This window comes from Phalacrocorax carbo, chromosome 6 (genome assembly GCF_963921805.1).
Source record: "Phalacrocorax carbo chromosome 6, bPhaCar2.1, whole genome shotgun sequence".
In the NCBI taxonomy this organism is placed as follows: domain Eukaryota; kingdom Metazoa; phylum Chordata; class Aves; order Suliformes; family Phalacrocoracidae; genus Phalacrocorax; species Phalacrocorax carbo.
The window spans coordinates 27,875,715-27,891,682 of NC_087518.1; the positions used below are offsets into that span (position 1 = coordinate 27,875,715).

General features: G+C 36.6%; 1 long non-coding RNA gene across 1 annotated transcript in view; it reads left to right on the plus strand.

Moving 5' to 3' along the window:
- Nucleotides 1–11,604: 11,604 nt before the first annotated feature.
- Nucleotides 11,605–15,968, plus strand: part of LOC135314065 (uncharacterized) — a 32,322-nt gene continuing 27,958 nt past the window's right edge. The window contains exon 1 of the long non-coding RNA XR_010373548.1: nt 11,605–11,687. This is a non-coding gene — a long non-coding RNA (uncharacterized LOC135314065). The remainder of the gene's footprint in view (nt 11,688–15,968) is intronic.

The window sequence follows — 15,968 nt, forward strand, 5'->3', positions numbered from 1 at the left end:
TCTGCAGAGAAAAAATCTGGAAGTTTTTGTAGGAATAACTCTGAAAAAGTCCTGTTATGTGTAAGGTACAGCCAGCATAAAGAATACAGGTGAAGAGAAAGGGTAGTCAGTGATACATTTTTCCCAGTGTACAGGCATGTTTTCCTGGGAAATCACAAAATTCTACAGAAGAAATTCTCTTCTTCCTCTGGATGAGCAGGAGCAGCTGCTAAAATCAGGACCCGGTCTTTGCCGTAGGTGGGCATTCTCCCCCAGACCACAGTCTCATTAGGGCCATGTGTAAAGACCTTTCTGGTTCTGGACAAGAAGAACAAGTGCACAGACATTGTGGAAATACTCATATTCCAAGAAAATTTCACAACTGAGGGAAAGAGTACAGTGGTCTGCTATCTGAGAAAAGAATTAAAACAGTCAAAGCATTACTGCACACATGATAAACAACACACAAGTCTTCAGATAATGCCTTTGCTCTCTGTTTAACAGGCAGCTTTCCTTAAATCTTGGTCAAAGTATACTGGCTGAAGATAATTAATTGAAAGCTTAAGTGTGGACAAAGACTGATACGCTCAAAATCTTAATATAAGGACGCAAAGATAAAGCTGAATCCTACTTGAAGTAACCACTTAGTGGGCAAACCTTTTTCACCAATCCTTAATACCAAACACTCCAAAACCCAAACAGAAATCAAAATGCAAATATCTCAATGAAACCCATATTTTTTTCTTTGGATGAAAAAAAATAAATTCAGATGGCTTTCTCAAACAATATAATTCTGTTCTGCCTATCAGTTTACTAAACAATCAATCTGCAGTCCAGAAACTATATGTATTACATTATCTGAGAATTTGGGACCTGGTGGAAAAAGTCATGATCCATGTTTTATGAACATAAAGTATTGGTTTCAATCCTGGACTGCAGAAAAGTCAACAGAATTGTGTGCAAGAGTAGATCAAAAGAGCTACAGATACATTTGACCTTACATGATATGTTAAGATCTACCCAGCCTACAGCTTGGATAAGGATATGAAGCTAAAATCTCTTTATGACACTGGTGGATGATCTGCCTCCCACCTGCCCCTAGAAAGGAGACAGACATTCAGCCTCATAATCAGAAGGAACTTTTGAACTTTTTCTGCTTTTACAGACACCCTATTGCATTGGCTTTCAAAACCATATGATACAAAGCCTGTAACTCCATAAAAACTCTTTGGCCCAGTGAAGTACATTAGAGAATTTTTATGTAGACCCATTTGGGCCAGTGGAGCCTTCCCAAGGAATCCAAGATGGTAGAAAACCTTACCATTTTATGCTCTAAACCACATCACTTTGAATCTGTCTTCTGAAGAATCAGCACTCCATCTTTATACAAATATCTAGAAGGCCTTGATTTTAAAAAGAAGACACACACACAAACACATACAAAAAGACAGAAATTTTTCTTCTTCCTCCTCCCACCAGAAAAAAGTCTTGTTAAAAATATGACTTCTCCAGACAAAGAAGTATTTCATTTCTCAGACATCTCCACAGGAAAGGGGAAGGAAAAAACAGCCTGTAACAATTAGTTGCTTCTGTTAACATTAAGATGTTGTTATAGACAACAATAAAACACACATTATACGTAAAAACAAGAACTTATCAGCCTATTTAAAACCTTATCAGTATAACCAGTGTTAATATTAGTTCAGATCAAATTATTAGAATAAAAACACAGAGTAAAATACTACTTGACAGGAAAAAAATTACAACAACAACAATAATAGCCAAACTTATTATTTGGCATCAGGCAAATGTATGTGGTGAGAAGTATAGCAAGTTATCAGCATCCCAAATCCTTTTCTGGGAGGAATAGGATGTGATTTTTCACACAGACAAACACACACGCACACACACACAGCAGGGATATGCTTGGTATTTTCACATTTTCTAACAACCTAATACACGTTGCTCTTCCTTCACTGGTGTGAAAGTTTATATTATATGTGAATTCACTGCATGTACTACATTTTTCATAGGTTAGATACTTTGGTTTTGTTCTCTTCATTACCTCTAAACTATATTAGTCCAACTCCAGGTCTTTGTTTTTTTAATTGACTATAGATGAATTGGCCAGTGCCAAGCCTGTGCCCCATCTCTTTTTATCCTGTGCTGACCTGCTCTATACTGCAGCCTGTGTCTCCATGACTCAAGGGTTCTGCTGCTATACTGAGTCCGTAGTCCTCCATGCTACATCATTATGTTCAAGTCATGTTCTGCTACACAAAATAACTACTCAATACTATTTATATAAAAACTCTGGTTGTACCATAGAAAAATAAGCAAAATAAAAACAAATTAGCCATAGCCACCTAGTTCCTAGGAAAAAATGTTATAGCTAAACTGAGTAAAATCAAAGCTACTGTCAGTAAGTAAGTCAAGAAAGTTCAGACAGAGGAAGCCTGATAAGGCTCAGTGTTAAGGCTTTGCAAACTCATTACAGTTTGTGACCCATTACTATCGTTAGCAATACCTTATTCCAGCGTTACACTTCCTACTTGTCTAGAAAATCACTAAATGCAGTGTAAATACCTATATCTGACTGAAGCTTTTAGAGATTTTAATAATACAAAAAAATTTACTGTAACAGGATTTTCAGTGATACTCTGGTCTACCCTATTAATCCCAAAGGACACATGAAAAGCTTAGCACAATTTCAGTTATTCCAGTGGTGCTAGTATGACAGCCTAGTTTCCATTCAGAAGGACATTGGCTTGTCTTTGTTTTAATTTCTAGAGTGCTTCATTAAGTTTACAAATGTTTCATTAAGTTTTATTAAATTCATTAAGTTGAGAGTAAGGATCTGCACTTTGCACACTGGGTGAAATAGACTCCACAGAAAAAGCCTATTATCAAGACTGATCAAGAGTGATCTATGAATGCTTTGGATAATTTCTGTCTTGAGGAAAGGTGATTTTTACTTGATGTTTATTTAAGAAAATTAATTAATATTTTGCCAAATAGATCTTGCAAATAAATAAAACACCATTTTGATTAGCTGTTTTATATTTTTTCTTTTCTTTCTTTTTTTCTTTTTAATTTCCCTGTAACAAATGTATATTCTCCCTGCTAGCAGGCAGGCTGACCTGACTAATTTAGGAAGTACTGATGTTTTACAAAGTCGGGGATTTTACTGTAAGTCTGATGATACCTGCTATATGTTTTAAAGTCCAGGTCTTGGAAAGCTGTCATTAAATGAGTCTTCACTGTGCACACACAAAAAGCTTCTAGTCCTCAAGCTTGACTAGAAATAATTTATAATATAATGGGAATATAGTGGAGAATAGCTTTCCAGGTGGCATATTCCATACCAGGCTCAATCTAAAAGGAAAATCTGAAGTTTTCCAAGATGCCAAAGCCATCAATGTTTCTGATATGTAATGTCTTCCCTTTCTGTGGTAGATAAAAATCTTCTCACTGTCCTTGATCTGAGTACAAATGATATCTGTGGCTGAAACTCCCTGGTGTGAAAAATCAAAACCAATACAGTAAACAAGTCCTCAAATTTACAATGCAGTCTCATGATTTTTAAGCCTGATTAGGAGGTTCAAATGCTTGTTGTTTTTGTTTTATTATGCTAAGTGTATGTAGTTAATGCTAATATAGCTCTCTAATTACTGGTGGGTTTTTTTTGTTTGGGTTTTTTTTGTTTGATTTGGTCTGTGTTTTTTTTTTTTTTACTTGGAAGCTCACAACAAATCAAAAGACTCTTTCTATCCTTGGCTGAACTTTAATTTTATATTCAAATTCTTTTACATGCTACAATGTTCTTGGCTCCTTAGGAGGATACTCTTTCTGGAGGACTAAACTCTTTATTCAACATATCCAGCATTTTTGTCTTATGTCATATATACTTTTGCGCTAAATAGGACAGAACCTTAAATAGAATTATTATACCAATGGAGCATCTAATCTGCACCACACAGAGAAACTATTTCATTTGTTAATGAAACTCTACCATACTACTATTCTGAAAATAAACAGACTGAGGAATAAAGGGTTACTAACAGCCTTGTGACACCCAGTTGAGAGAAGGAGGGAGAAGAGGTGCTCCAGGCCCTGAAGCAGAGATTCCCCTGCAGCCCATGGAAAAACCACAGTGGGGCAAATATCTACCCTGCAGCCTGTGCAGAGGACCCCTGTCACGGTTTTGACTTAGACAGAGTTAATTTTCTTCACTGTAGCAGGTATAGTGCTGTGTTTTGTATTTAGTATGAAAATAATGTTGATAACACATTGATATTTTAGTTGTTGCTAAGTAGTGCTTATACTAGTCAAGGACTTTTCCAACCTCCCATGCTCTTGCCGGTGCACAAGAAGCAGGGAGGGGAGGGGACACAGCCAAGACAGCTGACCTAAACTGGCCAAAGGGATATTCCGTATCATATGATGTCATGTCCAGTATATTAACCGGGGGCAGCTGGCTGGGGGAAGCAGTGATCGTGGCTCAGGGACTGGCAGTGTTGGTCGGCAGGTGGTGAGTTGTTGCATCACTTGTTATTATTCCTTGGGTTTCACCTCTCTCTCTTTTCTTTATTATATTTTTTTTACTACTACTACTGCTACTATTACTATTTGACTTTTAATTATTGAACTGTTATTACCTCTACCCATGAATTTTCTTACTTTTGCTCTTCCATTTCTTTCCCCAATCCCACTGGGGTGGGGGGAATAAGCGAGCAGCTGTGTGGTGCTTAGCTGCTGACTGGGGCTGAACCATGACACCCCACGCCAGAACAGGTTTTCCCTGAAGGACTGCAGCCTGTGGAGAGGACTCATGCTGAAGCAGAGGAAAAGTTGGAGGAGGAAAGAACTGCAGAGGAGAACTGTTATGGACTAAGTGCAACTCCCCCATTCCCTCTTAACTGCTCTTGTAGGGAGGAGGTATAGAAGTTTGCAGTGAAGGACTGAAGTTGAGCCTGGGAAGAAGGGAGGTATGGAGGAAGGTGGAAGCTGTTGTTTTAATTTTTCTTTGTTTTGTACTGCCCAACTTTAATTGACCATAGATAGTGTTCCCCAAAGAGTTTTAAAATCAGGAATATACAGTCTGACTTCAACAGGGAAAGCAAAGGTCTGGGATTATCTGTGTTTGCTAAATCAAGGTAAAATTCACTAGTAGGCCAATTTGCCAGAAAACTTAATCTTAGTCATAGAATCATTTAGGTTGGAAGATACCTATTCCTTAAACCTTGTTGTCAAATCGCACACAGCTTACAGATAGCACAGACATGGCTATTATTTACTGTAATGAATTACAGTTCAATGTGAAAGCTTTTTGCAATGGGAGATGTGTGTCTAAGCGAAGTGAAGTGTGAATCATTTAAAATAACTCCATGGCCCATTCAGAACTTCCTCACAAGACATGCTTTTCATCTTCCAGAATGTTAAAAGTTCAAAGAATCTTAAAGGCAGGACATGACTGAGCACTTTTCATCTAGTGGAAGTGGGTGGTGAAGCAGTGCATTTGCATTGGTTTTAACTATTATGAGAATGGGTAAGAAGTTATCCTTGGAATAGCTGCAGCTTGGCAAGAGCTAAATAAGAATCAGGGAAGAGCTGAGCTGTTACCTCCCCTGATATCAGTGGGGCTATGTTTTAACCATTTATGTAATGCGTACATTGTATATTAAGACTGTAAAGCCCATCTGTAATGTAAAATATGTCTTTTTTGGTTTCTAGATTGTTATTAATTACAGTATCCATACGTTGAAAGGATCAACACTACAACAAATAATAAAGACATTTGTGGTCTTTTACATTGTGCTTACAAAGCTTATAAACATTTTTATGGTATGACAGATTGTTTGAACACAATAAGCCCCACTGTTACACAGTGTGCCTCCATCTAAAATTTGGCAAATTACATAAGATAGAAGATATACGGTTCTTATACATAAAATATCTATATCTATCATATCCTGTATCTTACATCTCACACCTTACACCATACATCTTATTAAGATGTATTTCTCCAGGCAGTTGGCACTTGAGCTAAATGGAAGGTATTAAATTAGTACTATTCAATCATTGTCATCCATGTCAACTTTTTCTGTCATTCTTAGACAAACACATATTTAACTCATAAAACCCTGCAGTGATCTTAGTATGAGGACTATGAATACCAAGGAATGAGCCAGAGAACTGAAAGTTTCCATCAGGTTCTAAGTTACCCTCAGATCTGAAGTGTGTAAGAGAGTAAGAATGTATTAGGTTCGCTCCTAATTGTGAATGCTCTTGTATTTAAAGCCTCCTGCAATTTAAGCAAACACACAGAATCACTTCTTCATTGCTTCTGAAGGTTATGAAACCTGTATACCATTACTTTCAGACTTCCACAGGGAGTAAATTCAAATTCAAAGTGAGAGCCTTTCTCTCTCACTTTCCTCTTCCCCTATGAATCACTAAGCACCATTTGAGCTTGCAAGTCTTACTTGAAAGAATCTGCATTAATTAGTACTCATCAGCCTTAAATACAGTGACAGCTCCTGTTAGCAGTACCGCTTATTTTGTGACTACCTTTTCAGCTCTGCTGCCAAAAGGAGATTTTTTTTCACATTCCCAAGAAAACAAGCTTTCTCTGTGCCAGCTGGTGAGAAAAATCTATCCCTCCCCCTTCCAATTCTGAATTCACCACCCTTATTTCCTTGCCAATTAAATTATATCCTTACAGATAGGGGCCAGTCTGGAAGTGTAGGTACAATTCTAGGCTGCTGAAAGGAGTGGAGCTATATACTGCTTCTCAGCTGACATAAAACCAAGAGTAATTCTGCTGAAATCAAAACTCCTTGATGATACATAAGACAGAATCTAAACTCAACTAGGCCTTCCAGATAAATAGTGGGATTTATTAACAAATATTCCTGTTAGAAATATTCAGTGCTTGATAGAACAGAAACATTTTAACTCTCTTTTTAAAATACCTGTATGTTTTAAGCCTTACCTAATGAAAAGATCTCTACTGCTTTGATCTCTTGCATTATGTGTTCCCAAGATCAATTTACTTTCTCGCAGTATCCTGTCTGATCTGTAGGTATCTCCATCTCTACAAAAGAGTATCTGCCTTCTCCTTTAGGCTGTCCAGGCAGTTGGAGAGCCAACAGTGCTGGCAATTAGGCACTGTATTTTTAGCAAATGTAACCAAGGTGTGGATGAAACCAGACTGCTATGTATATGTCACACTTAGACATCATTCCTACATGGGAAACCAGTATTAATTTAATTTTAGTAGGTAAACAGAAATCTAAACAGGAGCTCAGGGAATGGCCTCTATTTCTGCTTAGCATTTAAATCACAAATTAGTTGTTTAATACCATCAGATTTATAATAGGTTACTAATAACCACAGATACAGGAGAGATTATAGCTGTCTGCAGTTCATCCGCTCCTGCTGCAAGGGAAGTTTCTGAAACATCTGACTAGTTCATCTCCTGCAGTGGACACTGTGCTTGATTTTCATGTCAGTGTTAAGCCGTGACTTACACCATATATTACTGCCTAAATCTCCTGTAAGCTCTTGATAGGTATTGCGATCCAATTGTCAAAAAGTTCTTAATTTTCTGTGACCATCTACAGTTTACTTTCTACAGAAATATTTCTTATTGTAAAAGTTTGTTCGGAACTCTTTCTACAAACCTACTCATGTGAAAATCCTTTCTGACGGAGAGGCTATTCAGTAATTTCTTACTATTTCTTGAGTAAACTAAATCTGGAAGAAGAGTGCCTGAAAAGCTATAAAACAAAACATTTTTTTACCATCCTTTTTCTGCATATTCCTCATTAAAAAATCTTAACTCTCCCAATTTTCAAATATTAACATCCAAAAAGCTTCAACATTAACTGAAGAACTGTAAATAACATTACAAATATTACCTAAAGTGGAACTCTATTTCTAGATTTCTGTAAGATATAGAAGTTTTAGTATTAGAAATTTCTTAGCATTATTCTTTGCACAGGACTACTCTTAGCACTTGAAATACAGTTACGGATGACAGCAGTTCATAACAGTTTCCCCTGGTCAAACTTTGTCAAAGAAAGAGTCAACTTGACTCTGTTGTTCCTATGTAGGTGTTTTTCCTGGTCTGAGATCTGTCAAAAGGCTTAATCCCAAATATAACATCGGGTAATTATTCTCTGAGGAAAAAATCTAGTCCCTGAATGAGACACCTCTGAAAGAGAAGAAGCAAAGATTATGAGGGAATTTAAAGGTCTCAGAAATTAAACAACAGAACCTGCAACCCTAAACACTATTTCATATATGTCTTTTCACTTAAATGATGTAACATGATTCACAAAATAAGAGAAGACTTAGAGTATAAAACATAAGCTCTTGGGCAGCTCGGGGTGGGGGGAAGGAAGGAAGGAAGGAAGGAAAGGAAGGAAGGAAGGAAGGAAGGAAGGAAGGAAGGAAGGAAGGAAGGAAGGAAGGAAGGAAGGAAGGAAGGAAGGAAGGAAGGAAGGAAGGAAGGAAGGAAGGAAGGAAGGAAGGAAGGAAGGAAGGAAGGAAGGAAGGAAGGAAGGAAGGAAGGAAGGAAGGAAGGAAGGAAGGAAGGAAGGAAGGAAGGAAGGAAGGAAGGAAGGAAGGAAGGGAGGAAGGAAGGGAGGGAGGGAGGAAGGAAGGGAGGGAGGGAGGAAAAAATAAAAGAAAGTTCTTTTAAAATAAAACAAGGGCATATTAATTCTTTATTCCTATATTTATTTGCATGGCTATAGTGAAAGATGGTTCAAAACAAAATGATATTATTTTCCATTTTCAACCTTAAGCCTCTGTCCTAACAACACCACACAATTAAGGCACACTTTAGTAGAACTTCCATTGATTCAAACCACTTAGGTAATTATATTTAGGTTACTAAATAATGATGTAGAGTACGAAAGTTATATGAAAAGGTAACTGGTCTCATATAAGTATCCTTCGTTGTCCAGATTGCTTCTGTCAGTATGATTAGCCTATGAGTGCATCAAATGTATAATATAGGTTGCACCTAAAAAGAAAAGAAAGTGCATTGGTTAAAATCAATCAAGAACATAAAATTGAACAAATCTGTTGAAGATTAATATTTGTTAAGCTGAAAATAAAACTTTTATTATCTATTAAACAAAGACTTCATAACCTAAATAATCAAGATGAAAAAATAAGGTAATCATTTCTAGCTCTTTTTAATACATGATACAGGGTGTTAGTCAACAGGACTTCCAAGTCCTGAAATTACTAAGTAGCTGGTGGTTGGCAACTAGTATTGGTTATCCTAATGGATATGAAAAGATATTTTCTATGTGGTGTTTTTGCTGTTATAAGACTTTAAAGGGCTTTTCTTTCAGTGGCAAGAAATATAGAATGAGGCTGTAGACAGCAAATTCTATTAAGCTGTTGCAGTGTGTAGGGAACAACCTGCGCACAGACCACTCTCAGCATGCAGGGAGATCTGGATCCTATAAACATATGATACATGAAATCTTTGGTGGTAGTAGTTTAGCCATAATTAACTTTTCATTGTAAGGGTGGGGGGGGTGGGGGGGAGGAGATGGGGTGAAGAGACCAATACTGAGTTCATATATCTGTGTGGTTGCAGCCCACTCAAATAACTTAAATTATTCTTATATCAATGTCAATGTACAGCACAAAGTCAATGACTATATGTAAGCACAATTGTTTCAGCTTTTTCACAGCAGCAATGAGTATGGCAATAGAATTATATCATCCCTATCTACGATATGTTTGTCCTTTCTTTATTCTGCACAAATATAAAGTATGAGATATCTATAGAATAAGAGGTTATGATATCTAATGTAATTATGTAATAACTTTTAATGAGTAATTTGTTATAAAGAATTCTATACTATATTATGCAAAGAATCTTATTAATCATTGTAAGATTTTTTTTCTCAAGTTGTCTCAAGTATATTTTGAAATTAGCAAATTTATTTCTATTTTTCACATTTCTTTGGCTCACTAGAAGGTACAAGACAGGTTTATTGTTCTGTATTCTGATTTGTTTGAGTTGGTACTATTGTCTTGAGACACTACTTCACTAAAGAACATGTGAAGAAATACCCGAGACAGAACAGTGTACTTGCTGTATTTTAGGACATCTTGACATTGGTGCTATCAATATATTGTTGTTACTCAAATCAGTAACATGTTTTCCATGTGTATTTCTTGCATAAAGGGAGATAGAACTTTAAATATTTAACATTTTTAACATTAATGTTGTTGGCTGTAAGCATCTCTTCTCATGAGGACGCCACAATCCTAACTTTAAGGTACTTTCTGATCTGGATTTTGTGGGGAAAATTATAAAATTAGCTGCTTTTCAGAAATGAATAATTATGAAACTTTGGGGTTTCTAACTACCCTAAGTGGAACTCTAAATTAGATGGGTCAAAGGGAAGAAAGCATTTCTGCACAGAACCACAGCAATTAAATGGACTCTAAAAATCATAATCCTGAAAGTTGAAGAGAATGTTGCAGAAAACAGGAGCCTGAGAAACTGTGGCTTGCTTGGCTTTTTGGTGCTGTGGTTTTGGTTTGTTTGGCTTTTTTTTTCCTGTCCATGATTTCAGGCAGATATAGCAAATAATTTGACAAATTATTCTATATTCAATTTTCATCACTGTATTCACCAAAGTTTCTACACTTACTTCATATTTGCAATCAGAACTCTATCCTGAATTTCAGTTAGCTGTATGAGCAGGAAAAAACTCCAAACATCTTGTCATTCCTTGGAAGTGAAAAAAAGAAAGCAGAACAATTAGGAGGAATAATACACCAAGCAGCATGAGACAGCCTTATCCTGCAGTACTTTAGTTTTAATGTGTTTTTGCAATGAGAACTGAGAATTTAATTTGGGCTTTACTACAATGCTGCCTCATTAACTTCCAAACACCTCTAGAACTTTTCGATTTCCCTGGCTTCATTGTCAAATGTTCATTACACTGTGTTAGCCTTTAGTTCAGGTGCAGTATCTACCCCAGTCTTACACAGCTGTTCTCTTCCTTTAGAGAAATGCCCTATTTCTCCTCTCTTCTTCCTGACATTTTTTTCTTTCTTGCATGTTTGAGATAAAATTGTCTGTACTAATCCTTACTTTTATATCTAAAAACTAACAGTTAACAAAGGACTGCAGGAAGATCCTGTTCAACAGCTATGTGAATAACAGATGGTTAACAGATACAAGAATTACAATTTTGTAATGTTTTAGATTCTTTTTTCATTCTACTTTGGAGAAAATGTTAAACCTTAAAAGGCTTTCAAAAAAACATGATTTTGCAAATATCTAGATTTTGCTCAGAGACATTTGGGTTTCATTTCATCTTCTCAGCCAATGGATTTACCAGGACCTCATAAAACTTTCTATAAGAAAGGCTGTCAAAATAGACAAAATTCCATGAGATATTTAATTTTCAATAAAATTGAATCTTGTACTGAAAAACATTCTGACCGGCCTCAGCAACTGATAACAACTCTGACAGATATCTCTTACATGGGAAGATATAAAAGAATCTATGTACATTCACCTCAGTAACTCCTTGTTCTTGTAGTAACAAAATCTTTCTTATTCCCTCACCAGGCTCTACATCATCACTTGCAAGGAAAGCGAGGTGTCAGTGCCAAACTCAAATCAATAAAGAGCTGAAGTACCTGTAATGGTGCCAAAGGTAATGTTGCAATTAATCTTTCTTAATTAATGTTTGCTTCATTTCCAGGAAGTCCAGAGGCATGCGTAATGGATCTATTTTGCACTATTAAAATACTATGAGAAAAATGTTGCTTTTCTAATTTGGATTATGGTTCTGCAAGAGGCATTACGTAGGAAGAACACCACCATGAACCAGTTTGATTCTGGGAAAAAACCAGAGAAAAGTGCAGTCCCTTTTTATTACCTTTTGCAACTAGGTGCAAAAGCAAAAAGGAATATTGTTCCTGTGCTGTACTTTCACCAGGAGCACACAAATTTGCTGCCAATTCAGTCTAAAAGTAATCACTGACCCTGGCGACTAGTGGATTTGTGGCATTGCAGAGACCTCTCCAGCTGAGCTCCTCTTGAGGTCCTGAAATATTTGAAGTGGTCAATTAGCATCAAAATCAATTGGAGAGAGTGAATGTTGCTCAAAACTGCTGGACACATGCAAGTTCATGATGGTGATTGCAAGAGCCTCATCCCCATGAGCTCTATATTCTCTTCAGGGAGAATGAGCGACTTGTGCTCTCTTCTCTAAACACAGGGCACAGGCACCTGCTGCCTTTCTCTCCTACACTCTCCTTTATAATAGTTAAGCTATTACAATCTGGCTGTATTTAACGGTGCTGAAGCTTTCTAACAGCACTGTTGATAATGCTGTTATTTCTTGGTAATTTCTTCCATTGTGAACATGGGAATGCAATGATTGTTTGCCTGATGCTTGATTGTGATTTGTCAATATGGAGCTCTCACTTGCCAACAACCAAGAAAGTATCTGATTAACTCTTTTTTCTGTACTGTTAAACATATTTGAGTCTCTCTGTTCTCCTGCTAGGCCAACTAGAAGGAGGGCTCCTCACTACTTCATTCATTGCTTAGAAACAAAACAGCTGTAGGAGTTCAAATGAATGGTTGAATGGCAGAAACACTGCCATGTTGTTCCAGCACAACACCTTTTGCACCTTGCACATAGCAAAATATGCTTGTATGATGCCTGTAAGCAGCATACTGAAGTTACCACTGTGCAATTTAGCTCCATTGGCTGTCAGAGCTCAGTAATTCAATACAACTCATTGTAAAGCTGCCACAAAGAGAGGCAAACGGATCTGAAATGAAAGACCACCTCGGTAATTTCTTATTGATTCATAATGAAAACTTTCCATTAACATAAGAAAAGTGTGCATTTCTTAAAATATTTAGAGCTTCATTCTTTATGGTCCTGTGTAATTCTGGAGAAGTCGTGAAGAATTTAAGTGCTACAGGCATCCCTTAGTGTCTCTCAGCATCTCATTGTTTGGGGCCTAATAACAGTACAAATGGTGCAAAATTATTCTCTTCTCAGCTATTTATATTAAGAAGAAGAAAAAAAGCAGGGAAATTATTCGATATGATATGAAAATGCATTCAGAAGGTAATAGAATCTTACCATTTGAAACTGTAAGAATACTTACGTAGTCAGAATATTCTTACTTAAAATCAGTTTCCCTTATAAAGCTGTATGGAAAAGATACCAAAGTCCAGCATACTAATTACTGATGGGGGGAGCTCGCAGAACACACAGAGACATTTATTAATAGGATTATTTTGTGTGACGCATTTCCATGGTCACTGAAACCTTTATTAAGGACCAAATCTATGCCAAGGTTTCCTTTCAAGACCATGTACTTCTAGAGGGACAACTCTGGGTCCTCATATTTTCTACCTGATGATCTCAGGATCTCTGTCAGAAGTAAGTAACTGTATTTTAAGTGGTGACATTCTTGTAGAGTAGAGAGAACCTTCTAGAAATAACAGTTCATGAAAGCTGGGGTTTTTTTGTGTGTGTGTGTGGTGTAATTGGTTGGGGTTTTTTAAACATCTGTGGAACTTCAGTAGATATTTTTCTAAGGCCCTGTGCAATACTAACAACTTCTGTTCAAGGTACTGATATTTATGAACACTCTGTAAATGAAGTTCTCTAACTCAAACTCACTTTAACAGGAATCTGAGCAGGGTTAGGAACAGGATCAGATATTTTCTTATTGATAAAGAATAGTATTTAAAATATAGAAAAAAATCACTCATTACTTACGGCCCAGAATGTGTAATTCTAAGATTATCTTATGCATTTTTCTTAATTTATCTTATCAAAATTTGGAAAATTATATATAAATAGAAAAATAATTTGAGAGTGGCAGCATTACTACATCTAGAAGATAATTTCCTTTTGTTAGTCCCATTAATCAAGGTGGGATGCAAACCTAAGCCTACAAATGATCAGTAGAAAAAAAAATACAACAGAAAGCAGACATCAGCTTTAATACAGTGTGTTCAAAAATATATTTATAACTTACCAATATGTTAGTCACTCAACAACTATCCCTCTGTGTCTTTTTGTATATAGAGCTGATAAAAGTATCTAATGAATAATTAATTGAAAATTACCTGCAGCACATAGAAGATTTGGAAATGAAATCAATCGACACCTGAAACTCATGTTATTAAGTTTCAACATCCAATGATGAAGAAGAAAATGGTTTGTGTGTTCCTCACTCAATGACAACTGAATGTACAACCTAGGTTGGTATTCAGCTCAGTCCTAAAACAGCTTCAAACTCAGAATTAGCATAAGGCCAGTATAATTTCTTCACATTTATGATGTTGCCATTGATACCAGGATCTGGCCATAAGAACACATAGAAAACTCAGATACGATATAGATCCACTATAGCCTGCAACCCATAAGGCAATAAATGTTTCCTCCAGAACAGCTTCTAAATTCTCTCACAAATAACATTATCACTGTTTGATGAAGGAAGGCTAATAAATTTTAACAATAACCAAAGCAAAAATAATGCCTTAAAACCCAAGCGAATGAACTGTTTCAACAGGGCTGGATGAAAACCAAGGAAACATTAAGCATAAATATAGTACAGTGCAGTACTTAAAAATTTGTGTTACTTCAATCCTCCAAGAACCAATAAGCTTCCACGTTGTCTCCCCTTTATGGGAACAGAAAATCTCATCAGATCTCTTCATATACATGCAAATGCATGATAGAACAATAATATTGACAGTTAAGTACAAAGGATATAAAACTGTATTGTCAGAAAGAATGATTTGGTGGTTTGAAAGCTTTAAATACAATTTCGTCATTCAAAAGCTCTAAATATACACAATTCCTTATGCTACATTAAACCAAAACCAGTGCCCCACCCCCCAAAAATATTGAGGCTTATGTCTTGTGAGGGGTAAGTCTTATCCAAAATCAGTAAGAAAACAGGCATTAATTCTTCAGTTGAGTTTGCAATTTCAAACAGGTCATATTGTTATTATAATGAAATGCATCAAGGGACAAATAAAATTTTTTTGCTCCATCTTGTCCATAAAGATTTATCTCCTTGCTTGCACATTTTTTTGTGCATTGTACAGTATCATAAAAAATGACTAGCACATATAGAATCACAGAAAACAGGCTGGCTGAAACATCATTTAGTCCATATTCTTAGAGCAAGGCGGCACTAACTGTCCAAATGCAGTTCCTGGCAGGTGGTGGTCTACTTTGTTCTCAAAGAACTTCAGTAACTGGACCTCCACAACCCTCCCTTGCAGTTTGTTCCAGTGTTTCACAACTCTTACATTAGCCAGCAGAACATGTTTTAAATATCAAATTCTAGCAAGAAAAGATCATGGTTTAAGCCATATGTTTTTACTTTCTTCACAATAGAGAGGACAAGTGGATAATTTCCTTTCCCTTTGAAGTTTATTATAAAGACCATAATTTTCTTTTCAGAGTGAATATGCAGAACTTAGAAATAACCTAGGTAGCTCTCACTAAATTAATTATTGAACTTTTTCTAATTAAAAATTGTTTGTAAGAATGTTTCCTAACAACATAAAGGAAGCTTGACATGACTAGTGAAAAACTGTACTTGCACCTTCAGTGTTTGATTACCAAAGTTAGATGAACATTTAAAGGCCTCACAAAAGCCAAAACAAAGTGTGCTGGTTTTGGCTGGGAAGGGGTTAATTCTTTTCACTGTTGGGGTCGGATACCTTTCCAGCTTCCTGCGCTCTGCCACATGGCTGGGGGCTGGGAGGGGCAGGGCCATGGTGGGGGCGGCTGACCCCAACTGGCCAATGGCAGGTTCATTCCATACCATGTGACACCATGACCAGTATATTGAGGGGGCACAGTTTTGTGGCTTAGGGGCGGTGCGGCGTTGGGTTGGTGGGTGGTGAGTGGCTGCGTCGCGTGCAGTTTGTTTTGGTGGTTAAT